Source organism: Acanthopagrus latus, chromosome 5 (genome assembly GCF_904848185.1).
Source record: "Acanthopagrus latus isolate v.2019 chromosome 5, fAcaLat1.1, whole genome shotgun sequence".
NCBI lineage: Eukaryota > Metazoa > Chordata > Actinopteri > Spariformes > Sparidae > Acanthopagrus > Acanthopagrus latus.
This window is the reverse complement of record NC_051043.1, coordinates 21,782,520-21,808,167: the sequence shown is the minus strand read 5'-3', so window position 1 is coordinate 21,808,167 and position 25,648 is coordinate 21,782,520. Positions and strand designations below refer to the sequence as shown.

Sequence of the window (25,648 nt, the reverse complement as noted above, 5' to 3'; positions counted from 1 at the left end):
TGAAATACTGAAATATGGTTACAGCACTTGAATGAACGGCAGGAATTTACAGTAAACTGAACAGCTTAACATCTTGGGAGGGTGAAACGATTTGAAAATCAAACAATGTCACAAGATTTCTTGCAAAGGTTTGTTTTCAGGTTATAATTTATTTCTGCACGATCGCACTGTAACCTGCTCCGCCTTTTATGACAGATGTCCAGAGCTGCATTGACAAGTCCCACTTCTGCCATTCTGCATCAAAATGTTGGAATTTAAAGTGGCATACTTGTTTTTCCAGCTGGGTTTCTTAAACAGTGTTATGACAAAGTGAAATTAGCACATATGATACAGTAATAGTGTTGAGAAATAGCAATGTGCATTTTTCACTATTTTGGCATTTCATAGACAAAAAAATAATAAAGGAAAAACACAATAATAATCATCAAAGCCTCATTTTACCCACACCCTATATTATTGTTTCTTGATTGATCGATTTAGTTGTTTAGTCTATAAAATGTCAGAAAATGGTCAAAAATGTCAGTTATACCAAAAGCCCAAGATGACATTCTTAAATGTCTTGCCTAAACCATCAAAAGATATTTAGAATACAGTGACTGAGGAGCATATAAACCAGACAATATTCACATTAAAGAAGCTTAAATCATAGACTTTTTTTCTTATGGATTACCTAAATCAATTTATAGACAATCAGCATAATTGCCAATCGATTCAATTGTTGAAAAGTAGTCAACTAATTGATTGTTCATTTCACTAAAATCCATTTTGACTATGAGTTGCACATTTTCATCCGAGTGCTTCACAGTCTGAACAACATACAACTAGCCCTGCCCCACTGTCTTGAATTGTCTGGAAGCAGCATTACGGTTTATGTGCTTTGCCGACAGAATGAATTGTTTCAAATTCATGAATTAAGGCTATTGTGACTCAGCACTGTCCATTCTACCTGAATTATCAAAAGAAACCGAAGCACCAGGAGGGAACAGACATGCAAAGGAACATGTAAACATGAAACGCAGAACCTGTGATCGAACTCCTCTGCAGCTAAGCTAAGGTGACAGTGCTGACCGCCCTGCCTGATCCCTCAGATTACACAAAACACAGCGATCACTCTCCTGACGTCTGGCCTCATCCTCCTGCTCAGTCTATTTCATGGAAAGAGCAGGTGGTCCTAATATTTCATGCGTTCAATGTGTTTGCAACCCTTAGCCCCCCACCCCTGCCCTCATCCCACTAGAGCCCATTTCTCTTTCATCCACGCTGCTCGTCGTCCTGCTTTTAGGAGGTTCCTGCTCGACCAGACAGAACGCTGAGCACAGTTTCGGTGCACTGGTCCTCCTCTCCACATTCTCATCTCGGCGGCATCTCCCCCGACGCTGCTCCCGTCTCGCTTCCTCCTCTCCTCCATCTCCCTCCGCTGCCCCCCCCTCCCTTTTTTTTTTTGCTTTTTTCCTCTTTCTTCCCCTTCCCTCTTCCTTTTCCCCTTCCCTCTCTCTGTGGTTGTTGATTGGGTGTCTGAGTGCTTGTGGCAGCTGTGTGTTGTGTGTAATAGAGCAGAGAGGCTAGTCTGAATACAGCGATGGGAGAATTTGTTTATGTGAGAGATGCATAGATGGAGACAGGTCTCCAGACGCTGCGGGCTCTCTCTCGCTGTCATCCCGCATTCAGGCCCTGACAGGAGATCTGAGATGGCCAAATATGCCAGACGCTCGGCCCAAATCCCCAAGCTGCACCCCACAATCCGACCGATGTGTGTTTGTGTTTATTCAGATTTGACAGAACGATTCTGTGTGTGCGTGCGCGCATGCGGAGGGCGTGCACGCGTCTCCGAGAAAGCATGCTTGATCAGATTCCCCTGCCACAGGCCTGGCCCAGGGTCCATTACCACTGAGCGATAGAGGGGAGAAAGTCTACCAGCTCTTCTCTTTTTATCCCATCCCAGTGATCTCTTTCTCTTTCTCTGATATGTTAAGTCTGTTCAGTGGGGCAGGGATTCGGCTTCCACCGCTTCTCCGAGATGTGTGTCCGGCTCAAACAGCTCATTTAGCGTTTTCATTCCCCTCTCCTTGGCGCACTGGTAGTCGCATTTGTGTCTGAATGTTTGCGGCGGTTTGTCCACGTTAGCCTTGTCACTTCAGCCTCGCATCTTCGGGGACTCTTTGCTTCGTCTTTGTGTCACCATGATGCGCGGCGATGTGTTATTTAAATCAAGCGTTGCAATTGAATAACCTCTGCTTTTTGCTTCACGGGGAGCTTCTTTGACTCTTCCACGGACTTTGTGGCAATTCACTGCCTTGTTTGATGCCGACACTTTATCACGTTTATCAAGTTTGTGAGATTGTGACAAATTCATAGGCGTCATTTGCACAGGAGACACCAGGGGACATGTCCTCACCACTCTGCGAAGTGGCAGATCACTCTTTTAAAAATATATAATTCTGAACATGTTCTGAAAAATACTTCCAAGAACTGTTAACTGCTGCTGATGATGTGATGCCTTCAACAGAGGATGTGATTGACAGGGTGTTGCAGCTGCAGATTCAACACATATCCATGAATGTTACTTACCTGACCAGTGTTGTTGTGCATCTGATGCTGAGTATTTCTCTGAATATTCAACTTTGTGCTAACCTAAGCTCTGAATTTGAGTGAAATCACAACCTTTTGAACAATCTTTACCAAAGCGAATCCTACAGATTGCATCTCATAACTATTATACGAAGTGAAAATATCTGTTCCAAAACTTAAAGGGACATTAATGTAAGAATTGTCCGCTGAATTCCTATTCAAAACTAACGTGTCACTCTATCACCAGAGGAAGAGCTACAAACAGCTGCACTTAGCAAGTTAGCTCAGTTAGCTTAGCATCTAGTGGTCTGGGATGGGCTGTTGCTATCTAATTAACATGCTAACTTCAGCAGATTTCTCTGCAACACAGAAAATAGACGTCGTGACATCGAATTGGCCTTTCTTCACATTCTTTTGAACATATCTAAAATTCCTTTGCATTGCACCTTTTTAACTAAAAGTGCTTTTGTTGCCTAAATGTACCTGCAGACTGGTTACAAACGCTGGATTGTGCTGTGTCGGTTCTGGACTTTGTGCACACACAATCAACTATGATCACATCTCTGCAACTCGAGCAAAAATCCTATATGTAGTGTTGGATTCCGGCAACAAGCAATTTGTGATAGACCCAAGAAAATAGTTTAGAATTTGTGTTGATGTACACTTACCCTGTAGATTAAATTTTGTAGTAGTGAGTGTGGCACCCTTTCCCCCTAAACTAATGTTTCGGAAAAATGTGCTTATAGAGGGGAGATACTGAAGCACAATTAATGAAGACTGAATCCGGAGTGGCTGGTTGGCTGCGCCGCCGTCGTACCCGTGCGTCCATCAGTGTAGCTCGACTAAAACGCAGAGGCTGCATTCTGAGAGCAACCACAGTCGGCATGTTGTGGCCTTTTTTCTTTTTTTTTAATCTGCCTTCAGCAATCACATTTGATGCTCCTTAATTATCCAGCTCTCTCCTCCTCTTCTGCCTTCTCTTCTTCTCCTTCTTCTTCCCGTTCAGCCGCAGAGACGGTGCGTTTGCTTACCGCTCTGCCTTGCCTAAGTGTTCGGCTGCATGTAAATTAATCTTGATTCACTTTACCCTGCCCTGCTGAGTGCTACAAATTACCCTATAGCAACGAAACAGCACAAGTGAAAAAAGCCAAATTGCTGCACTTGATAGGCTGTTGCTCCCGTGCTTTATGCCATTACATTAGGGCCACATAATGAATGCTCTCTTGTGAAAAGTAGTGTGTTGTAGGTTTTTAATTCATCCTGAATAGGAAATGTTTGTGCATCTCTCTCTTTCTCTCTCCACGTGTCCGTCTGTATGTGTTTCTCTAGAAGAAGCTTTAATGAAGAGGGCCTTGCTGAGTAACCACGAGGCGCACATTCACTCACAGTGCCCACCACCACCACCACCACACGTCAGCATCCATCACTCCATTTACAGGAGCTTGACAAAATTAGCTGCCTTTGTGCCTTAGTCACTCTAATTGGCCGGGGAGGGAAAAAAAACAGGCATTTGACACAAACACAGGCAACACATTCACTTACCGCGGCACTTGTCTCTCCGCGGATGTTAATGCGAGAGAGGTTTAGGTTTTAATTCACCAGAACAGAATTGGCTCCGGCTTGAGTGCTTCGTTTTCTACCCCGACTGCTCCTCACAAATTTCCCCACCGTCTTTTATTGCTTTTAAACCACAGTTTTATGTTCTTTCTTCCCTGATGGATGTTCACTCAGTACTTACCGGCTTGTCTTGTGAGATTACGTCCCTTAAGAACTCAGTCTTTTTCTGTCATCATCACCCAGAGTGCTTTTTTTTTTGGTTTTGTTTTGTTTTGTTTTGTTTTTTTTTTTGTTTGGTAAGGTTTGATATCACCATATTAGTCAAATATTCTGGTGCATATGAAATAACCTTGACTATTGACAAAGGAAGGACACTCACTCACTGTGGGTATGTTATCCCCAGTGTGTGTGTGTGTGTGTGTGTGTGTTTGTGTGTGTGTTTGTGTGTGTAAATCAATGACAGTGAATGGGAGGAACCCCTCTACAAACCCTCATCTTTCATCTTGAATAACCGATATCATAAACAGACGCTGCTCATCAATCTCACCTGTGTTCCCGATACAAAGATGGGGGGCAGGCCTATTTCCCTCTCTTTCTGCAGACCTGATGACATTTACTAAATTGCCCTATGCGTGAGTGTGTGTATATATATATTTTATATATATATATATATATATATAATATATATGTGCTTGTGAGTGTGTGTTTGTGTGAGTGTGTGTTTCGGCGTGCATGAGCCTAATGTCTGTGCTCGGCAGCATTTGTGCAAACTTGACGCTGTCTGTTTGTGTTCCAGTAATATTGCAGATCAATTTGGTTTGAGTGGACTATTTGGTTTTTTCCCTCAGTGGTCTCTGCCTTCCCTTTTTTTTTTTCCTCTCTCTCTCCTGTATTTGCAGTTATCTGTGTTGGCAACCATGCAGCTCTGTAAGCATCCACAGAGGGGCAGTGCAGCAGTTTGCAGCTGCCTCGGACTGGGGAGAGAAAATGAAATAAAAGTGTGGATAAATCAGGAAAACCAGCACACATGAAGAAGAGGTAAAGATTGAATTATGTTTAATGATGTCATTTGGAGAGGAGTGCGCTATATTATAACAAATGATAAAAGTGTGTTTTAATGAGTAGTCATAAAGACTCACTAGACAATCTTATTCAATAGGCCTCCGAACTGGCTTGTAAGGGTCCTCAGGGTTGAAAAAGAGCAAAGTGACTTTGGGACAATTATTGCATGCCTGTTTATTATCACTCACCAATTCCATGCCAAATTGACTGCGCTGGAAGTGTGTGTGTGTGGGTGCACATGTGGGTGTGCGTGGCCCAAGGTCATGGTAAACATTGTACATCACTACCCTGAGGCAACAGTGATAATCCTTGGATAAATAATAGATGGAGTATATAAATCTATTAGCCTGAACAAGCCTGATAGAGACATTCATCCCTCTGAAAGGGGGATCACCAAACCAAGACTGTGTGTGTGTGTGAACGTGTGTGTCTTTTGTTATATAGGTGACAGCAGAGATAAACCACACACACACACACACACACACACACACACACACACACACACACACACACTTTGAATCCAAGAAATCAAAGCATGTTAACAACCCTCGCTGAAAACATGCAAGCCTCCATCTTTAATTTCACTTAACTCAACTGAAACGTCATGTGCTAATTTTTCACAGAAAAGAACGTGATTGTGATTAAAAGGCTCTACTTTTTTTCTGCTGAAATGTTTCAAGTTAGAGCCGTGCTCAATGAAGTGTCTTCCAGCCAACTGTTCCTCTCTGAACTCAAACTAAACAAAGTTCCCCGGCAAGTGCAAAACAAAGAGTGCCACAACAATTAGATGGTAACAATTAAATATCATTATCGTGTAATTAATCTGCACACAAGTCATTAAATACTAATTTCATATGAAAATCGGGGAGAGAGGAATGCCATCAATATGCTGCTTTGATTAGCATATGATTGACAGCGGGCTGAAATAGAGAGTTTTTGTCATAGGACGATGCCGCTCCTCTGTGTGTGTGTGTGTGTGTGTGTGTGTGCAAAGTGGATCATCTTAAGTGTGTAAAGATAAACTCCCCTCTGTCTGTTGATGGTAATTACGTCTGCTCCCTGTGGGGTTGCTGGTATGGTCAGGTTGGAGGGGGCGGGTGGAGGGTGCATGAACTGTGCTAATTGTTGTACATGAGAGTCTGTTTTGGCTCCTGATAAGCACTGCGGGGCCCCTGTGTGTGCGTGTGTGTGTGTTGAAACCGAATGGAGCCATATGACTACGGGTCACACCCAGACTGCCGTTGCTAAGATACAGCATCAGAGGCATCATGGAGGGGTGGTGCCGGGGTGCTCCATCTTCGAAGCCCCCCCACACACCACCCCGATCCTGCTTCCTCCCCTCTCCCACTCCACCCGCCTGCCGCCCCCCCTGGGGTTTGGCTGAATGGGCTGGGCTGACAGGGGCTGAATGGTTCGGGGTGACAGGGGGGTGGTGTCCTATTTGTCCCTAAATGCTTCTCTATAGACCCCTGATAATAGACTGGCTGCCTGTTCCCCTTCCCCACCCGCCCGCACCAAACCTCCGCTGCCTCCTCCGCCACCTTCACCCACTCTGTCTCTGTCTCCTTGTCTCGTTGTCTCCCCCCCTCGTCCCCTCTGTCTCGCTTTCCTCCCTATCATGTCTCCTTCTCTTCCCATCTCTTTCTCTGTCCCTCTCTTCCCTTTCTGCACTTTCTTCAGGTGTAGCGCTGCTGCGGTTGTATTAGCAGTCTTCGCTGATTGCTTCACATCTGTGTGCTGCGTTCAAGTGGCGGCAGTGTGCATGCAAGAAGGTCAGCGCTTATTACTCACCTCTCCAGGTCCCCCGGCATTGTCCAGCAGGCTCCTGCTCTGCGGCTGTTAATAGGAGCTGCTTTTTGATGTTTCATGTTGGTCTTTCATGCTTTTGTATGGAGACATAGCTGAAGATACCTTTGAAGACCGCAGGCCCTGTTAGTCAAGCTGCGTGATAAATGAGAGGAAGTAAGGACGGAGTCTTTTTTTAATGACAGATCTGTGATCAAATAAAAAGTAATAAAGCGATGAAACCAATTCGAGCCAGAGCCTTGAAAAGAATACAAAGATGGAGCCTCTCTCTGTATTCAGCACACGCTCTAAAGGGAAGACACACAGAGAGGTCACCAACCTGCATCTGGATCACCATCTGTTAGTGGATTCACGGCATCAGATGTTTATGCGTGCTTTCTTTTTGCAGCATGGAAGAGGGAAAAAAAAAAAAAATCTGTTTACTAACCTGAATGTGCATGCTTGATTTTGTGTACGTTTGTGTCTATGTGTGAGCATGCACGCCTGTGTTTAGGGGTCAGGAGTGAAGATGTTACCCTCTGGTCATTCATCACAAGCGTGACACGCTCTCCCCTGCGCTCCGGTACGCAGAGGCAATGTTTTATAAAAGAATAACACGTCAGCGGGCACCCACCGGCCATCCATTACCACCCCATGCAACCTGCAGAGATGTACGCTAGACCCACAGATTTCATGCACTTTCAGTTGTCGTCTGCGTATACAACAGCAGTCATTCCTCCGCTCATGTTTTAGGAAGAAGAAAATTTGACCTTTTAATATTCTACCTGTTCTCGCGCTGTGTGTGATTTGTGACATCCCGCAAAGGTAAAATGAGGTCAGGGGGCAGAGGGTAGATTTAAAACACAGCAGGCCCAGGATCCAGAGTTTGGCTGCTGAGAGCTGAGCAGGCCTCCGTAGTGCTGATTGCTGGATGGAAAATGTCTTCATCTCTCTCTGACTGCACGCACATGCACACACGCACACACACAGTTGAGGCTGCCCTTCCATGGCTCATCACTCTTCTAGCTGACAGCAGCTGCTTCTACTTGATACACACACATTCACACACATTTTTTCAGGTTGCCGTTTTAATTAGCCATAAGTGATGTAGAAAAATCATATTGTACTGTTTACAGATACATAACATGCCTCCACATTGCGGTGAAATGTAATTGTATTATGTATTGATAAAATACAGTAATCTGACAGAGGAGGAGGACAAAGTGATACTTACCCCGAGGCATTAAAGGCCTATTCTGTGATTTTTGAGCCATTCAGATTTGTTGTGGAATCGCACAATTTAGAGGAAAAGTTAAACATTTAAAGAAATAAGCTTCTTCACTTTCCAGCATTGAGTTAGAGAAGAAGATTGACACCACTCTCATGTTTGCCTGTCTAGATTTGGGAACACATATTAACCATGGAAGGTAAATTACAGTATGTACATGTTCTGGTCACTGCGGTAACGCTGACTGTCAAAGTTTTGTCCACTAAAAGCCTTGTTTTTGTCCCTGACAGGATGAGGTTGGAAACTACTAGATGGATAGACCTTAATGCCACTGATAGGCATATTCTAATGAAGAACTAGTTATTGGCTGATATGTGTTCCCTATTCTGAAGTGTTACCTGCCTGTTAAATGGGAAGCTGGGGCTAGCAGCCTGTTGGTTTAGCTTGAAACGAAGATTGAAAACTGTTGTTAATGAGGACAAATTTGGTAAGATTGTTATCATCTCCAGCAAGATCGTAGGCCAACAAAACCACAGTATGTCACTGCTTTGTGAGACCCGAGAGGTAGGAAGATGGAAGGGCAGTCCCTAATGATGTATCACACCCTCTTCAGTGAATCTGAGCTGTTACCATTGGTAACATGGAACCACCTTTGTGGACTTCCTGTGCCCAGAGATCATTTGTACCTTCCAGTAGAGCTCTGTAAAGCAAAACTGTGATATATGAGTTGTGTTTCACTTGTCAATGTGTTTTTATTTTATATTCTTTATCGTTGTTAGGCACTCTGTTTTGTTAAATTTGTGTCTTTGGCTGTAGTTGTTGTAATGAAACTACACAATTAAATGGGGTGGAACATTTAGCGGTTAGTTTTTGACAAAATTCTCCTGTGACCTCCTCTGAAGATCAATAATCAAACACATTCAATCTATTTGTTGGCTGGGAACAGTTGCCAGGCAGACTCGAGAGAATTACTGCAGCCAGCCAAGAAACAGTCCAGCGTATCACCCTACATAAAATGCCAAACTGACATTTTTACACTTACTGTTTAATAAACAATGTTTAAATTACTGTTCTTCAAAGCTACTCGTAGGTGTATTTTGTCTGACGCCGGACTAACTGGGTCCAGTCTTTTTGCTAAGCTAATTAGCTTCATACTTAATGAACAAACATGGGAGCAGTATAAATCTTTTCATCAGCTCTCCACCATGAAGCATACAAGAGTAGATACGAGAAAATAAATGCCCTTTTATCTGCTGATGTAACTAACAATTACCAGCATCTCAGCTGTGCACAGCAGTTGTTGTCTTCATCATTAAAGAACCACAATTGCAGATGAAAATCTGTCCAGTGTGACTCACACGTAAACAAGTGAGGTAATGTCATATAATTTCTTTCACGGTTTAGTTCGCCAACTTCCTAGCTCTCTCTCTCACACTCTCCCAGAAGTTTTAGCGACAGGCGACCAGAGAAATGCATTGTTTTCCTAAGTATATCATTGATTTCTCTGTTAGCCCCACTGTCAGAAATATTTGGGATGATTTACACAAGTCATTGATAAATATCTTTAAATACCATTCCACAGATTATCAGGCTCCAGTCTTTGTGTTTTTCTCCTCTGGTGTGGTGTGGTTTCCCTTTTGTTTGCACTCGCGTTGCAGTTTGTGCCTCCGGGCCATCAGTATTTTGGATGCGACAGCTCGTGCTGTGTAAGACGGAACAAGTTGAGGACGTTGTGAGTTATAGAGCTCTTAGGCCAGTTTACGAGGACTATTATCTCTCAGTTAGTCTCAGTTTTATGTGCATTTTCTCTGGGCTGGTCTGGAACCATCAATTTAATGCTTTCATAAAGCAAGGTTAGATAGCACTGAATCAAACAGAACGCTCGCTGACACTCTCCTCTGCTTTAGAGCTAAAGTCACAAAGAGGAGACGGAAGGAGAAGACGAGGAGAGTCGATGAAAGATGGAGAGACAGTTTTATGATGTCTTTTTAAAGCCAATTTGGAGCAAAAGTTTTGTTTCCAGCTGCAATAACAGTCGGAGATGTAGTCTGCACAGTGCAAACCCAAACAAATATATTTCCCCCCCGTCTGTTTGAGTGTCTGTTGCACGGACACTTTATTGTCTGACATGACTTGATGTTCATGTATCAAACAGACTTAAGTGTTTTGTGAGGCACCCATTTCAGAGGTGCTTATTGCCAGTTTAATGGCCGGCCGTTCCTTTCATGATGTTGCTCTATCACCTGCTGTTTCCTGTCAGCAGTTGGAGAGACAAAGACTCTGTCTTTAGTCCAAACATGTATGTACTTTTCACTTCAAAACAAATAACACGCACAGATCGATACGGGCTGAAACGGAGTGTAGTGCTTATGGACGGAACACAGTTTTTCAAGCAGCCATTCAATCAGAGTCTGATTCCATTTCACCTCATTTATGAGCTGTGTGTGTGTGTGTGTGTGTGTGTGTGTGTGTGTGTGTGTGTGTGTGTGTGTGTGTGTAATCCATCGGCTCCAGTGTGACACCTTAATTTTGAATGCTGCCGGAGGCACAGCAGGCTAAGGGGACGAATGGATGAGAAAGTGAGCGAAGAAGAAACACAGAAATAAGGAGGGAAAGAGATGCGAAAGTGACCCAAGTAGAGATTTTGGTTGCTTTGTGTGTGTGAGGATGCAGTGCCAGCACTCTCTGACAGGCAGGAGGAGATTTATCACCTCTCAGTGGGACCTTGCGCCCTGACAGAGCGGCAATGTGAGAATCCCCCCCGGCACGCACACGTAAACACAGATGTGTTGACTGTGTGTGTGTGTTGTGACAGGCTTGGTGGAGCAGGTTCTTCTGTCTGGCTTTGACGAGCATGTCATTAGCAGAGACAAGGAGGGACTCGTCCGCATTTAAGTATTCTTGGACGCCACATTTCTGCCGCTTCCCGCTTTCCATTCTCACTTTTTCCAAGCTTGTCTCCTGTCTGCGTCCTCTTCCAACAATCCACTCTCGCGCTGTGTCAATTACTTTTTCTGGTCTTTACATCAGTGACTGTGTAATTTATTCCCTTTTTTTCTCTTTTCTTTTGTCTCAGTGTGTGTTGGAATTTGTCACAGAGTGTTACCTGCTGTGCCTGACTACCTGGTGTAAAGTATTAGATTCTCTTTACTTTGGCTGCGCTGAGTGAGCTTTTGGCTCTGGTGAAATTCAGCATGGCGACAGGCCAAGAACTTAAATCTGTGCTCAAAATGATCCTGATCCTTTTCCAGCAATATTTCCGTGGAAATGACAGTATCTCTGTATATATTTATCTGCCCCGAAAGCGGCTCTGGGGTGCAGTGGCCGGTCTCACTGGTGCACGAGCTTCGAGTCGCTTTGTGCAAAGAAGTACTCAAATCTACAGAGCATAGAAGAGGAAATAAAAGCACTAGTCAGGACAGGCTTAATTGTGATTCTGATTTGAATGAGAAAGCACCTTAATAAAAGGGCCATCGCAGGCAGAGAGGTAAAAGGTTTTACCTTTAACAAGCGCTGCGCTAAAACAACTCTAAACCTGAAGAGGCATGTATAAAGCTCTTTGTAAGTGTGTGTGTGTGTGGGGGGGGGGGTGTTGGCAGTTGTTCACGTGTTTGTAAGTGTGCATGCCTCACAGTCACACACACACACACACACACACACACACACACACACACACACACACACACACTGGGGTGATTTATTCCAAGCACAGGGCAGGTAAATTGAAGCAGGCCTTTCAGGTTGGTTTTCAGCTCCAGGTCTAATGAGAGCGGCGTTTCCCGTCTCTCCAAACAATGCGCTCCTGTCTCTTAAGAGCCCTTCCACCCGCCTGCAGCCTAGCCACTCTACATTATATCTGTGGCCTGCAGCAGCCACTACAGTGAAAGGCCTCAGGCTCTGAAATGGCTGTTTGATTCTCTCCCTGCTTTGCCTCTAAATGAATGATTTATTGGCTGTCAATGAGGAGGCCAAGCGTAATGGACAAAAGCAGCACTGCAGAGCCCCAGTCAAGAGGATGTTGTTGTGGATGTTCTCTTTGAGGATCTCCCTGCCTCTGTCTGAAACAGTAATGAAGAGTAAACAACCTTGCTTGTGCCATGCCATGCATTAGGAATCGTACTGCTTCAAGTGTATGTTGACATATTGCACCTTTAGCCCCTAATAGAAACATTTCTTTTAAATCTAATTCAGTTTTGGAAATATTGTTGTGGAAATGACGATGATTTGGGTGAGTGTTTGCGTTTTAAACTGGCACCAGTCATGAAAAAATTAAAATGAGCTGGATTTCTGAGCCGCAGATGCAGGCCGATGTAGGCTATCAGACACACCAATTCCTTCTGTTAGCGCGCGATTTCAATCAATTAACGCCGCTGAGGAACCTACCGCACACACACTGTGACTGGAGTGGACGCAGGCGGCGATGGAGACGTGTTATTTAAAATCCCCACTGCTTTTGTTCCCGTAAAAGGGGACATTAACACCCGCTCGTCCTTTGGCCTCTGCTTGTCATCCAAACGGCTAATTTCTCCAGATCCCTCTAATCCCCCAGGAGAGACAGCCGGGCTCGGGGCCAGCAGGGACGAGGGCCTCAGAGGCCGGCCGGCTAGAATAGAAGAGTCGATGGTGCTTTTAGAATTGACGTTCTAAAACGTGCCTTTGTTTGCATCGTGCTCCCCGGCGTCCCGCCTTTCAGCGGTTCTAATGATAAGTGACAGGCCATTAATTGAAGCTCTTTAGGAAGCCATCATCAGACACACGTCTGATCCTTCTCCACTGAGACCAGCAGAACAGTGCTGCAGGATGTTAGATGAGAAAATTGTTGGGTTAGGTCGCTTAATCTGTTTGATTTTTATTGGTGCTTGTAAATCACTGGTTTGAAGGATGAGGATATTATTGACTGGAAAATGTTTCTATTGCTCTTTAACCCATTAACTGACCATATTTTGTTCCAAGTATAGGTCAGTTCAAATTAAAATTCCTGTTGTTGAAGCATCTTGTGATACTTAAAGGTCTGTCTTGAAGAACTGTATCAAACTAAAAGAAAGAGAAATTGCAGTTGAAGTTTAAAGATATAAATACTTCTTTATTATTTATTCTTTTGTTTCTTATACAGCATTCACAAAGCACAGCATGGCGCTGTCAACTGTTTCACATTTTGTTTTCAACGTGCTTTCACTTCTCACCACGACGTTCTCCAGCACAGATGAACGGGACGCGTGTTTCAAGCTGCAGCAGTGGCCGACCGTAATTTGAAAATTGCTTCCACCGCTGATGTGCAGATGATGAAAAAAAAAAAATCATCATGAGCTCACTGAGCTCCTGATAAGAACATAAGCAGAGGAATATTACAGTGCAGTTGTCCATATATCACGAGAAAACGGCTTTTTAAATGAACAAAAATGGAGCCAGGAATGGCGCGACGACCGGCACGGAACACAAGTGTACATAACAAAAAAAATGATTCACATCAACTGCTTATTTGACACCAGTGGATGAGCAAACTAATATATTCAATTGAATGTTTGCTTATTTTATTTCAATTTGAGCATTAATGTACAGGGGGCAGAGATAATAAAATATGTGGAAAAGTAAAAAAAAAAAAAAAAAAAAGTGAAATTTACTCACTTAAGATGTTTTTAAAACAACATGTTTACATTATTTTTTTTAGGTGAGGTCTATTTGTTCATCTGTAGAAATAAGGAAGAGGAAATGTCTTTTTCCATCAAACCTCATTATGAGAAGTAAACATGCATTTAAGTGCAGTTCAGAAATAAAATACAGATATCATAGAATTATAGGAAGTACTGTCTTTCACTCTCCTGAGGGAAAAAAAAACCCTTATTGACCTTTTATAAACAACCAAGTCTTCAGTGAAAGGACACATTTATCTCCCCGGCGACATGATGTCATAATGTACAAGGTCAAAAACGTCACTGACCACAACAAATGGCCCAGATAATCTCAACTCCACAACTGAAATCTGCATTGAATTTATTCTACATCCCCAAGTCCAGTCATCCAGCTACAGTTCACCCCCCCTCCAACCAATTTACCATCTGTGCATCTCTCCATCTTCTCCCTAAAACAGGGAAGGAAACAGTTGTCGCTGTTTGGGTTTTAGGGGCTAAATGATGTCGCTAATCACCAGCTTTTAGTGGGGCTGATTTATGGAAGGGACGTGAATTGTTATAGGCTGACTTATATGTGTGTGTGTGTGTGTGTGTGTGTGTGTGTGTGTGTTTGGGTAGGTGTCAGAGAGGCAGCCTGTGGGATAGGCTAAATAGTCCTATTATTTATCGTCTCAGAGCGGCCTCTCTGAACGGAAGAGCGGCTCTCCAAATTGAAATATAGCTGAGTTTACCCTTCTGATTACCGCAGTAGTTTACTCCCAGAGCCCAAGGAGATCATTAAACAATGGCCGCCACCAGCAACTCAGCACCCCATTATGGCCCAGGATAAATGCTCAGACTGAGACATAGCTAACCCCGCTGACGGACAATAAGTGTGCCTCGCAGGCATCATTTTCTCACCCCTCAAAAGTGCATCAGTTGTTTCCACAAACCCAGACTGGCATCAAAACAGCAATTGTGTCCTGACTGATATGGATTTCTAAGAGAAAGATTCATCGTTTTCTCGATGAGGAAAGGCATTCAAGATCCTGGCTAATGGGGGGAGCCATTTTGCGAGTAAACTGGCCAGCTAATGTTGTGACAAGTGCTGTAATTGGTTCAAAATTCTAACAAGATGATTAAAACGTGGTGATGAATTATGAACAAACATTGAGCAAACATTAGTGCCGTATTGTTCGTAAATGATTGTCCTACACAATTAGCTTAATTGCCTATATTGTACGATTGTCACATGTGAACTGGAAAAAATCACAATGTCATATGTGAATTTGATGTTTTCACTTGTGATAGTCTTTTTTCAGGGTTCCACAGAACGAATTTAGATTTTTATATGTGATTACATACATTAATATGTTATTGTCTTTTTTTAATACAATGACATGATTTTTTTCACATATGAATGGAAATTTTCACACATGAATGGCAATATTCACATATAAAGTGTACATTTTCACAAGTAAAAACGTTGCAGTTTCATACGTGATATGCAGTTTTCACATGTGAACTTACATTTTAACGTGAAAATAAAATCTAACATGTGAAGTGGACATTTTCACAAGGGATTTTCCTTTTTTCCACATATGACAGAAAATTTCCACATAAGTGATATACACTTGATATACACTATACACCCAAATGAACTTCACTAAAATTATAACACATTTTCGCAAGTGATTGGCTTCCTCATATACAAAAGAAATGTACATTTTCACATGTGAACTTCATACATTCCCGTGCGATTTTCTTTTTCTTTATCACGTGTGGCTTAGAATTTTCCACCTATGGAAACAAAAACATACTTAACGTGTAGGTGGCTTGTACAGTTCTAAAAATGTTAGTGTTAAAAGTAATTTCATTTAGTTATTGTAAAGCTGTTCATGTTTGTGTGTTTAAGGGTGTCTCAGAGGAATATGAGCATCTAAAGGTGTTGAAGAGCCACTGATGGCGGTGGTATCAATGTGAGAAAAATGGGTTATCTCAGTGGAACCATGTCTCATTCTATCACAGCCATCACCATCATCCAGCATTTCCACAATGACCTTTGCAGGCGTGATGCTGGTCAGGGTTGCAGGCTGAGTCCTTCACACGCTGCTGCTCTGATTACTGCAACATCTGTAACATAAACAGTAGAGCAGGACATCAGCACAGCAGACCTAACAGCCATGACAATGAAGTGACAGTGTCAGCTCAAGACAAGATGACAATGATGTTTCTGTCTCAGTGTGTTGATTATGCACTGTACAGTGTGTCTCGCAGAGCTAGAGGCTGTTCTGGATAAATGGGGAATGATGCTCCCGCCGAACATCATGGCAGCTTTTATGTCACAAAATTAAACCTTGACCTGTGATTACTTCTGTGATTAATGCCAACGGCACAAAAACATTTCTGATGGGACTGTGGCACAGTCTGGCTTGTGCTTCAACATGTTACCCCTAGAGATGTCTGAGGCTTTATTAGAAATTAGTATGTATGTCGGTACACAAGTCAGCCAGGAGCGGCTGGAGAATCATCACCAGTAATAATCAACCTTATTTGATAATAGCAGGATAAGAGAAAAATAGGCTTGCATACCGCTGAAACCGGAGCTAATATGATGAGTTGGCTCTGGAGAGGCATTTTATTGAACTGCTGAATGGAGGGCTGAAGCTTTGTAAAATTAGTAAGGCAGTCTTTAAGGTAGTGTAAAGACACTGCTCATGAAGTTTATAGTCACCAGCTGCTTATGAAACTTTATTTGAAAATGGAGCCAAATGATTTGTAATGAAAATCACGTTGTTGTTGTTGTTGTTTAACATGCATCTGTGAGGAGAGGGAGCTGGTTTCTGCTTTTGAGTGGCTCTACATCTCTCCCATGTAGCGGGCTGTTTTTGTGGCTGTTGTTGCTGTCTGTCCTAACACATTTACCTTAAGCCATCAGCACTCATTAAATGCCTGCTGGTGCAGGGAAACAAAAGGCTGCCTGGCGAGCCAATATGCGCCTCTGACACGTCAGCCAATCCCCAGACGGTCCGCAGAGCCTGGCTGCGCCACGGAATTCTCAAACATATTTTTCTAATTTATGGATGGATAATAAATCAACATTAAGGCTTGGACAACGAGTTATACATCAGAGGGAGATGGCTGCAAACTGGGCCACAATGCAGCAGAGGAGACCAGGCGCACATCTGCACTAAAGTCACACTGTGTATGTGTGTGTGTCTGTGTGTGCGTGCATCTGTGTGTAAATATGTATGTGTCTTCACTGCCAAACTCAGTTTAATTTCAACCTCTAAGTTGGTGGAGATGCAAACATTTTTAATGTCACTGCTTAGAGGTGGCGAGTATGAATATTATGAATAGGAAATAAGACCATTAGGATTTACTACTGGAGGGATGGTGCTTTAAATGCTTCATAAAATTTAACACTTTGAAATATGCGCGCGTTTGCATTTTAATGCCCATGAATTGGCCTTTCACTGATGTGGTAGGTCAGTGGTTCTATACTGGGCCTATAGTCCTGCATATAGTAGCCAGTGCTCAGGAAGGAAACAAATATCACCTCCACTGCTTTGAGTCCACTGCTGCCTCAACACCAGTATCCCAAAATGCATCGGTCATTTAAAAATACCCCTGGTTAACTGTGGGTTGTATTCTTGAGATTCCCTTAGTTGTTTTTTTCAAGACCCTTACAAAATTATAATCCAGTGACTGACAATGACATTTGAATTAGGATTAACAGAAGGAACAGTTCTGTTTATCTTCTATGACAGTTTCATCAGACATTTATTTATATTTGTTTTAGATTAGGCACATCATTTTCTCTGAATTTGACAGCGACTTGTAAATTTGTTATGAAACACATCATACTGTCGTTGGGAGACTGTATAATAGATGAGGAAATTTTTTGAGGAAAATTAGCACTACTATTTTACTCAAAGAAAGAAATATGATTAAAGGTGTGTAACACTTTCATTAAGCTCCAGGCTTTCTTCCCTCTTGCGTCTGATTCCCTGCTTGTGTTCGTTCAAACTGATATGTTAGTTTATAGGAGGAGAAAACAGAATATATAAGATATTACCTGGCTGTATTTAACCAGCAGATTATTTACACTTTCAGCACCACAAACAGCACGAGCAAGTGATCAGGACAAGGAGGCATTTTTTTCCAAGTGTTATGATCATTTTCTGGCTTTCTTTTCGTGTCACCGTCACAACACTGATGGCGAGTTTGTTTTCTTGTTGCTGCTGAAGCTCTCACTCTGCTCAGCGTTTGATGCATCGCGTGGTTCTGCTGGAGCTCCACTCTAAAATTATTAGACCTAATCATTCATTAACCTCCATTAGACTGATAGGAGGGTAAACCTAACGCCTGATTACATCCTCAGCGTGTGTGTGTGTGGCTTTGAGTTTGTGTGTTTGTCTCCCTGTGTGTGAATACTGTATGTACACTGTGACTGTATGTGGGAGGGAAAGCTGTAGCCTATACATTTCTGCACACGTCTTTATCCTATTTATACACAGTTAACTGTTGTTTCCGTGTTTGTGAGTGTGTGTGCATGCATGTGCAGTGGAGAAGGTTTGTCATTCATTAGAGTGGAGCACAATCAGAGCTAAACTAGCCATGGCGGCCTGCCTCATTATAAGCTGAAGGTTTATTTAAAACCTCACACTGCCTCATTCCCAATCCACTCACCACCATATGCATACAGTAATTACACAAGTGAGGAGGAGGAGAAGGTTAGTGAGCTGCTGTGTGTGTGTGTGTGTGTGTCTCTGTGTGTGTGTGTGTGTGCGCGTGTGCGTGTGTGTGTGTTTGTAGCTGTGTGTGATTGAGAGACAGAGAGAGAGAGAGAGAGAGTGAGCATGCCGGCCTGAGTGTATGATTATTTTTCATTCCATGTTTCGCCTGAGTTCTGCCCCTATAACTGAGGATCTAATCAATCTGCCGGCTATTAAGTTTGTTAATTGATAATGCATACTAATTAGGCCTGGCTCCGTTACCACAGCGACGACGAGAAGGTGATTGTAGGCAGGAGTCCAAATGGACTTTTAAAGCAGGGAGCGTGAGGTGGAAGCCATCGAGCCAGCACATGTACATGCACATACTATCTACACACACACACACACACACACACACACACACACACACACACACACACACACACACACACAGGTGCGCACATTTGTAAGCAAAAATGCAATTAGCGTTTAAAAAGTGCTGGTGGACTGACCTCACATAGCTGTGTTGACCCCTGTTGTGATGTCCTATTTACTATATATAAAATATTTGTGAAATTAAAGGAAAATACTTTAAGTTTGCATTTAGTCTTTAAAATACACACTTTTAACATTCAATAAATGGTTTACAACACACAACAATGTAGATGTGAGGGGTGACTGATATACCTGTATTTGTCAATAGTTATGATATCTTCTGTAAAGACATATATTATTTTGACTATGAAATTTCAGTTTCTAGTGTTGCTGTTATGTATTTTATTAATGGTTGATAGATCATTAGAAATGCATTATAGATTGCTGTAAGAGGCCGTTAAGTTTTGCTGCTGTTCATCCCCCATCAGCGGGTTAATCACTAATGATTTTTGTAAAATTCCTTTGTTTTTTTAAAATCATTTTAGTGGTGGAATAAGTTCATGAACTGACCCTGAGAACAGTTGTCAGGTATTGATATCCATTCCATGCTACTTTATCAGAAGAAACTGTATAGTTTTCAATCCACTATAGTTATTGCACAGCTTCAAAGTTATTGCGCAGATTTACTGAACATCTTAAGCTTATAAAATGCGATGAACTGCGATAACAGTGTATCACTGTCAATAACAGGTACAACACTGTTCACACATTAATACATCAGTAATGATAATTACATAATACAATATGTCATAGGAGCTGTTTATATACATTACAAGTACTGTAGCTTTACTCTTGATACTTTGGAAAACTTTCACTGATAACCATCATTTATAGGTGGTACATTTATAGTTATTCACACATTAGTAAATAGTCATTTCACTGTTAACAACCAATGAAATGCTTTATAAATCATTCATTAAGAAAATGGTTATTGTGAAGTTGCAACTGATGTTAATTTACTTTGAAAACGGTTCATAAATACAGTGTAGTTCATCTGAAAACACTATTTGTGATGGTGATTATAAATTTGCAGCTGATGTTTATAAAACGTTTGAACTACTTAATAAAAGGTGTATAATGCATTTCATTGTTTCTTAACAGTGAACATCATCAATAATGTGTTTATTTATCAATGATGTTTATTAAAAAAGTGCTTCCCATTAAATTAGTTACATTTTCCATTGCAGGTCTCATTAGAAAATGAGATCTACGTGTTTTTTGTTTTGTTTTGTTTTTAATTATTATATATTATTATATTGTTATGAAGTGTGCTTTTTCACAACCTGGCAACCCAGAACTTGTTCTTTATAATGTCTTCTGACTGATATGTCAAGCATAAGTAAATTGTTACTTAACCATTAGTAAAGCTGTACCACTTATATTTTCAAAGCAATATTAGCAAAACACATTAAATATAGCGAACCACCATATTTAACCACAGCTGCACCGACAGTTAGAACCAAATAATGGAAAACTAAAAAACAAAATAATGCAAATGTCGAACGAGACCACAGACCAAAAAAGATTCTATTATTCTGCAGCCTAGTGGAACAAAGTTGATCTTAATTGAAAAACAGCAATTTCTGTTACATTACACAACACAGATTAGTGGGAGCAGGTGTGTTTTTGATCGTGTGTGTGTGTGTGTGTGTGTGTGTGTGTGAGTGTGTGTGTGTGTGTGCACTTGCCTCTGTTTGTCTAGCTCACTCCCTCACCATTTGTTTTTCCGTTTTGCTGAATTAGATATGGACACACACACAGACACAGGCACGTGCACACACACACACAAGCCATTTATCAGCTGCCCAAGACCCTGAATTATTATCTCTGTGGTTCAAGGTCAAGGAGATGCAGCAGGTAAATTGAACTCTGAGAGGTCAGCGCAGTTTGATCACTCTGTTTCTGCATACTCAAAAAAAAAATGGACTGCTGTTTTTTTATTCTTTTCTTTTGTATGACAGTGACGATGGAGACATTTCCTTGATCTGTCTCTCACAGGCCTCTCACCTCGTTCCCTCTGACCTGTGTCACTTCCTGCTGTCCGACAGGAAGTCGTCCCCTTGACGTCACAGAGAAAAAAATGCCTGTCACTGCTGCTCAGACGTTACTTGTCGTCTTCAGTGTGTGAATGAGGCTCATCTGTTTGTCTATCTTAAATGTGCTACAATGTTACCGCGCAGAGGAGGATATTACCCTCATTACCTTGTGATGAAGAGCTCAGTAGATGGTCATATCACTGATTTATCCTGCCCGCTTTGTCTGTGTGACTGATGGCGTTGTACACACAGGCCAATCCCTCATCAAACTATTCCGTCTTTGACAGCTTGGAATTTATAAATGAACCAAACAATTTCAGGAAGATTGAATCACCTTCACAGAAGCACTTTAATTGAGTCGTCTGTATGTTTGGATTTTCCTCGATGTTTGGGTTTGCCTCTCGCCCTCCGGATGTGGATTTCCGTCTCATGGCTTTGTTAAGCCATAAATATGAAAAACACAGCTCTACTACGCTCCTTTCACCCTTCCTCCACTTTTTTCTTTGCCTCTTTTTCTCGCCTTCCCTCACTCCCTGTGCATCCCCAAATGTGCATGTGTTGCATGTGTTGTGTGTGTGTGTGTGTGTGTGTGTGTATTCACTGAGCACATGGCTGCATGCACTTGTGTATTTGTTTGTCTGCGAGCACTGAATGCGTGTGTGTGTGCGTGCGTGCGTGCGTGCGTGCGTGCGTGTGTGTGTGTGTGTGTGTGTGTGTGTGTGTGTGTGTGTGTGTGTGTGTGTGTGCGTGCGTGCGTGCGTGCGTGCGTGCGTGCGTGCGTGCGTGCGTGCGTGCGTGCGTGCGTTGAGAGAGACAGAGAAGGGGGGGGGGGGTGCAGAGCAGCCAGCTGGGTTGGAGGGGTAATAAAGAAGGAGAATCAATAGGCCATGCAGTAGAGCCAAGGTGCTGCCATTTATCACACCGCCTCCATGACTTCCATCATTCATCATGCCCAATGAGGCAGCAAATAGGAAAATGACTATTTGTATCAAACACATCTGCACTCATCCACTGAGGTATTTTATTCCCATTAACTCAAAGAGTAGAATACGCCAGTTTCAGCTGCTGCTGCTGTTGTTGCTGCTGTGTTTGTGTGTGTGTGTGATTCTATTTGTTCAGGCTTGTAGTTGTAGATTCATTGGGAACACATTCATGGCTGCTGTTGTTTTTTCCCGGGGATAAAAAGAGAGGAAAAAAAAAAAACGAAAGGAAAGGAAAGGAAAAAAAAAACCAGAATGTGTGCTGTGAGCCCTCCAATCCCCCTGTTGATGTGTTTAGTCTCTCGCTCTCTCTTTTTCTCTCTCTCTCTTTCTCTCTCTCTCTCACTTGACCTGCTCTCGTCTTTAATCGCCGCTCCCTTCTTGTTTCCAAATCTTCCTCCTTTCTTGAACCCATGGAGTGATGGTGCGAATAATATCTCCCGGCTGTAAGGAGCCATTACATTAAGCTCGCCTTTCATTTTCACCTATAAATTAGCCCCGACACTGGTCTGCCCAGGGGTTGAGGTGTATATCTCCATGTGTGTGTAGCCTGTAGGGCTGCGGGGTGTAGAGGGGTGGACTGTGGTCATTATGGTCTAATATCCCATGAAATGGTGAAATTATCATGCAGCCTATTTTACGAGCTGCCTGTGAATATTAAGGAAGGATATTTTGTGTGCTGTCCCTCCCATAAATCAACGTGATTGTGTTTGTTTTTGGCTCGTGTTCTTCCCTCGACCGGCGCAGTAATTCAGGGTCTCCGCTGACGGAGTCCATCCAAATGTTACTCCGCACCAGCAAAATGTTCTTATGTTGAAACAGAAACTGTCTGATGACAACCTTTGGTGTCACTTTTATAGAAATCTGCTGTCTTGTTGCAGGGGGGAATATTATCCTGCAATTAAAATAGAGTTAACATTAGAACAGAGCTGTATTGTGGACAGCATCTAGGCTTTCTAGGCGCATTCCTAGAGCCTGATCGCCACAAGGGGGTCCAGACAGAGAAGAAAAGAACTACCTACTTTAAATAATGTCTAACATACAAATCTGAAAGTATCTCCATTATGAAACTTTACTTCAACGTTTCTGTAGTTATTTTGTTCAAATGCACATCATTAGCTAGACCTTTGCCATAACACTGAATTATATCTAGATAAGATGAAATATAAACTAAAGTATAGTAATAATCATGTGGCATTTAAGTAATTTTGCTTGTTTACCAAATATCAAATTGTGCATTTAGGGGGGCCCCCCGAAAAGTACAGCCCCAAATAGCCTGCTCATTTCATCCGGCCCTGGTTGAACCAAATACTCCAGTGGGCTGAAGTTTTATCAAAAAAATTATTTTGGTAATGACATATTCATTTCATTCATTTATGAAGCCAGACATCTTTTGGCTCCAGCTTCTCAGATGTGAGATTTGCTGGTTTTTTTTGTTTCTAAATGATAGAAGATTTAATATATTTGGGTTTTGGACTCTTTCTCAGACAAGAAACAACATCCAAGGAAGCTGCTTTGACATATTTTTATGCTGTTGTTGACATTTCATAGACTTAAAAATGTATTAATCGATGGAAAAAAAATCTGCACTGTAATTGATGTTAAAATGGAAAAAAAAACAAAACATTGTTATTTACACCAGGAATAATAACATATTTCAGTTTTAAGAACAGAATTCAACTTATTCATGCAAATTTGTAAATATAAGGGGTAAAAAAATCAATAAATAATTTGAAAGAGACCAGACCCGTAGACACATTTATACTCAAGTGCTATTATTCAAATATCTATATAGTGTTGGATAAGTGGCTCAGATACAGGCAATAGACTACAAACACACACACATGCACACACTTGGCATGGCAAGATAAGACTATACTAATCTTCATTGCTCGGGGCTTTGAAGGAGAGTGTAATGTACCAAGGTCACTTAACACATCTATCTCTCAGACATTCATCAGTGCTCTTAGCGTCTCTCTTTTACTGCTTTCTGATATACGGCTCTCAGCGGGCTACAGCCCTCACACATGAGGAGGACACACACTCGACCAGCACTATAACCAGGTGCTGCCTTCACATCTGTCTGAGAAACACCTCAGAGGTGAATCCTCTGACTCCCCCTGAGGTCCGGCCTCTCGCACTCGTTCTTCTAAATTCCCTTTAGGAAGTAAAAATATTTCTTGTAATGTTAATGTGTGTGAGCAGGGCATTTCCTCTTTTTGTCCAGCTTATTATATTTAATATTTGATATGCTAGAAGTGGACTGTGTAAGAGGCAAGTAGGGTTAACATCATTACCTACTCACAGCCTCATAATCATTACTGATTGGACAAATTTCTAAAATTACCTTCTTTATTACCAATTACATAGAACACTTAGCTTTCTCAATATCAATCAGCACACTGTGATAATGCATAATTAAGTCTCACAGACCAATCTGGATGAATTATCTAATATAAACCTAATGACAAAATCAAAGACTTCTTAATAAAAACCCATACAGCCATATTGTTTGTTAACTGATGGAAAATGAAGAAGATAACGGCGGCCCTTCTGCTAATGTTTCATAAATCAGCGAACAGAGGCAGAAAGCAGATTCCATCACAAATGTACACTCTCATACATCCCACTGTGGTGCTTTTATGGCTTGGACTGAATATCAATCAAAATATATTTTTTTAAATAACATTTTATCCCCAGCGCTTGATTTCTGCCACATTTCCTGCAGAGAGCGGCGCTGCGAGGCTCTCGCGTTCACCCTGAGTGCGTCTGGAGCGCACATGGAGACGTGACCGTGCCCCTGCGCGCCCCCGCCCCGCTTCCCTCTGGGAGCCGAGGCAAAGTCACCGACCGCAAGGGGATGGCTTTCAGATTCATAAAATTCATAGAATTTTTCACAAATGGATGAACACAATTTCCTCCCAATTTCCTCATTATGCAAATATGCAAAATATCAAATCTAGACCAATTAGGGACAGCCACAGCTTCAAATTTACCGGTTTAAGCCGTAATTGCAGAAACCCTCAAATAATTACGCAGCTAATTGGGAATATTTGTGACAGATACAACAAATTCTCCTCACAAATTACATTTCATCCGAGGGAGCACCGCGCCCCAGTGAAACCCTATCGAGGTCTAATTTCTCTTACATAATGAAAGGAACTGGAAACTTGTTATCACATTTGAGGACTACGCTGCTTTGTAATGTGGAATGATCAAATAAATTAAGCCGAAATTCATACATATTTCTCTAATCTCTTTCAAAGGCACTTTATTTGTGTAGGAAATAACTCCGGGTCGCTCCAGTGTGAGCTATAATAGGCAGTTAGAGCGCATAGAGTGTGGGAGGGGGGGCCAGGAGAGGCAGGGGTGCATGCAGGACGTTGGCATTTCCACACGCAGGAGGGGAAATCAAGCAGTCACCTTCAAAACTTCAGCAGCTTCACGTGTTGGGAGGATTTTTTTTTTTTTTTTTTTTACCGGAGCTGTCCGCGTCCAAGAAGCTCTCTGGTTTGTTTTCTGTCACCTCCTCACAGGTGACCCTCTCCAAGGTCATCAGGGCCATCTGTGGACAACACACACACACACACACACACACGTGCACGCACATGCTGAAGCTCACGCACGTACACGCTCCATAAAACGCCCGGCGCTGAAATGGAGCTGGTCT

General features: G+C 42.3%; 1 protein-coding gene across 12 annotated transcripts in view; it reads left to right on the top strand.

The window, feature by feature from the left end:
- Positions 1 to 25,648, top strand: part of LOC119019273 (homeobox protein orthopedia B-like) — a 63,689-nt gene that overhangs the window by 21,106 nt on the left and 16,935 nt on the right. For 4 of the 12 annotated variants that reach the window (XR_005074980.1, XM_037097727.1, XM_037097728.1 and 1 more), the window contains exon 3: positions 5,025 to 5,163. The exons of 7 other annotated variants lie outside the window; for them this stretch is intronic. The gene's annotated coding sequence lies outside the window, so the exon portion shown is untranslated. Of the gene's footprint in view, positions 1 to 5,024; positions 5,164 to 6,867; positions 7,215 to 25,648 lie in introns of those variants that run through there. One more of the 12 variants, XR_005074979.1, reaches the window with a different exon arrangement.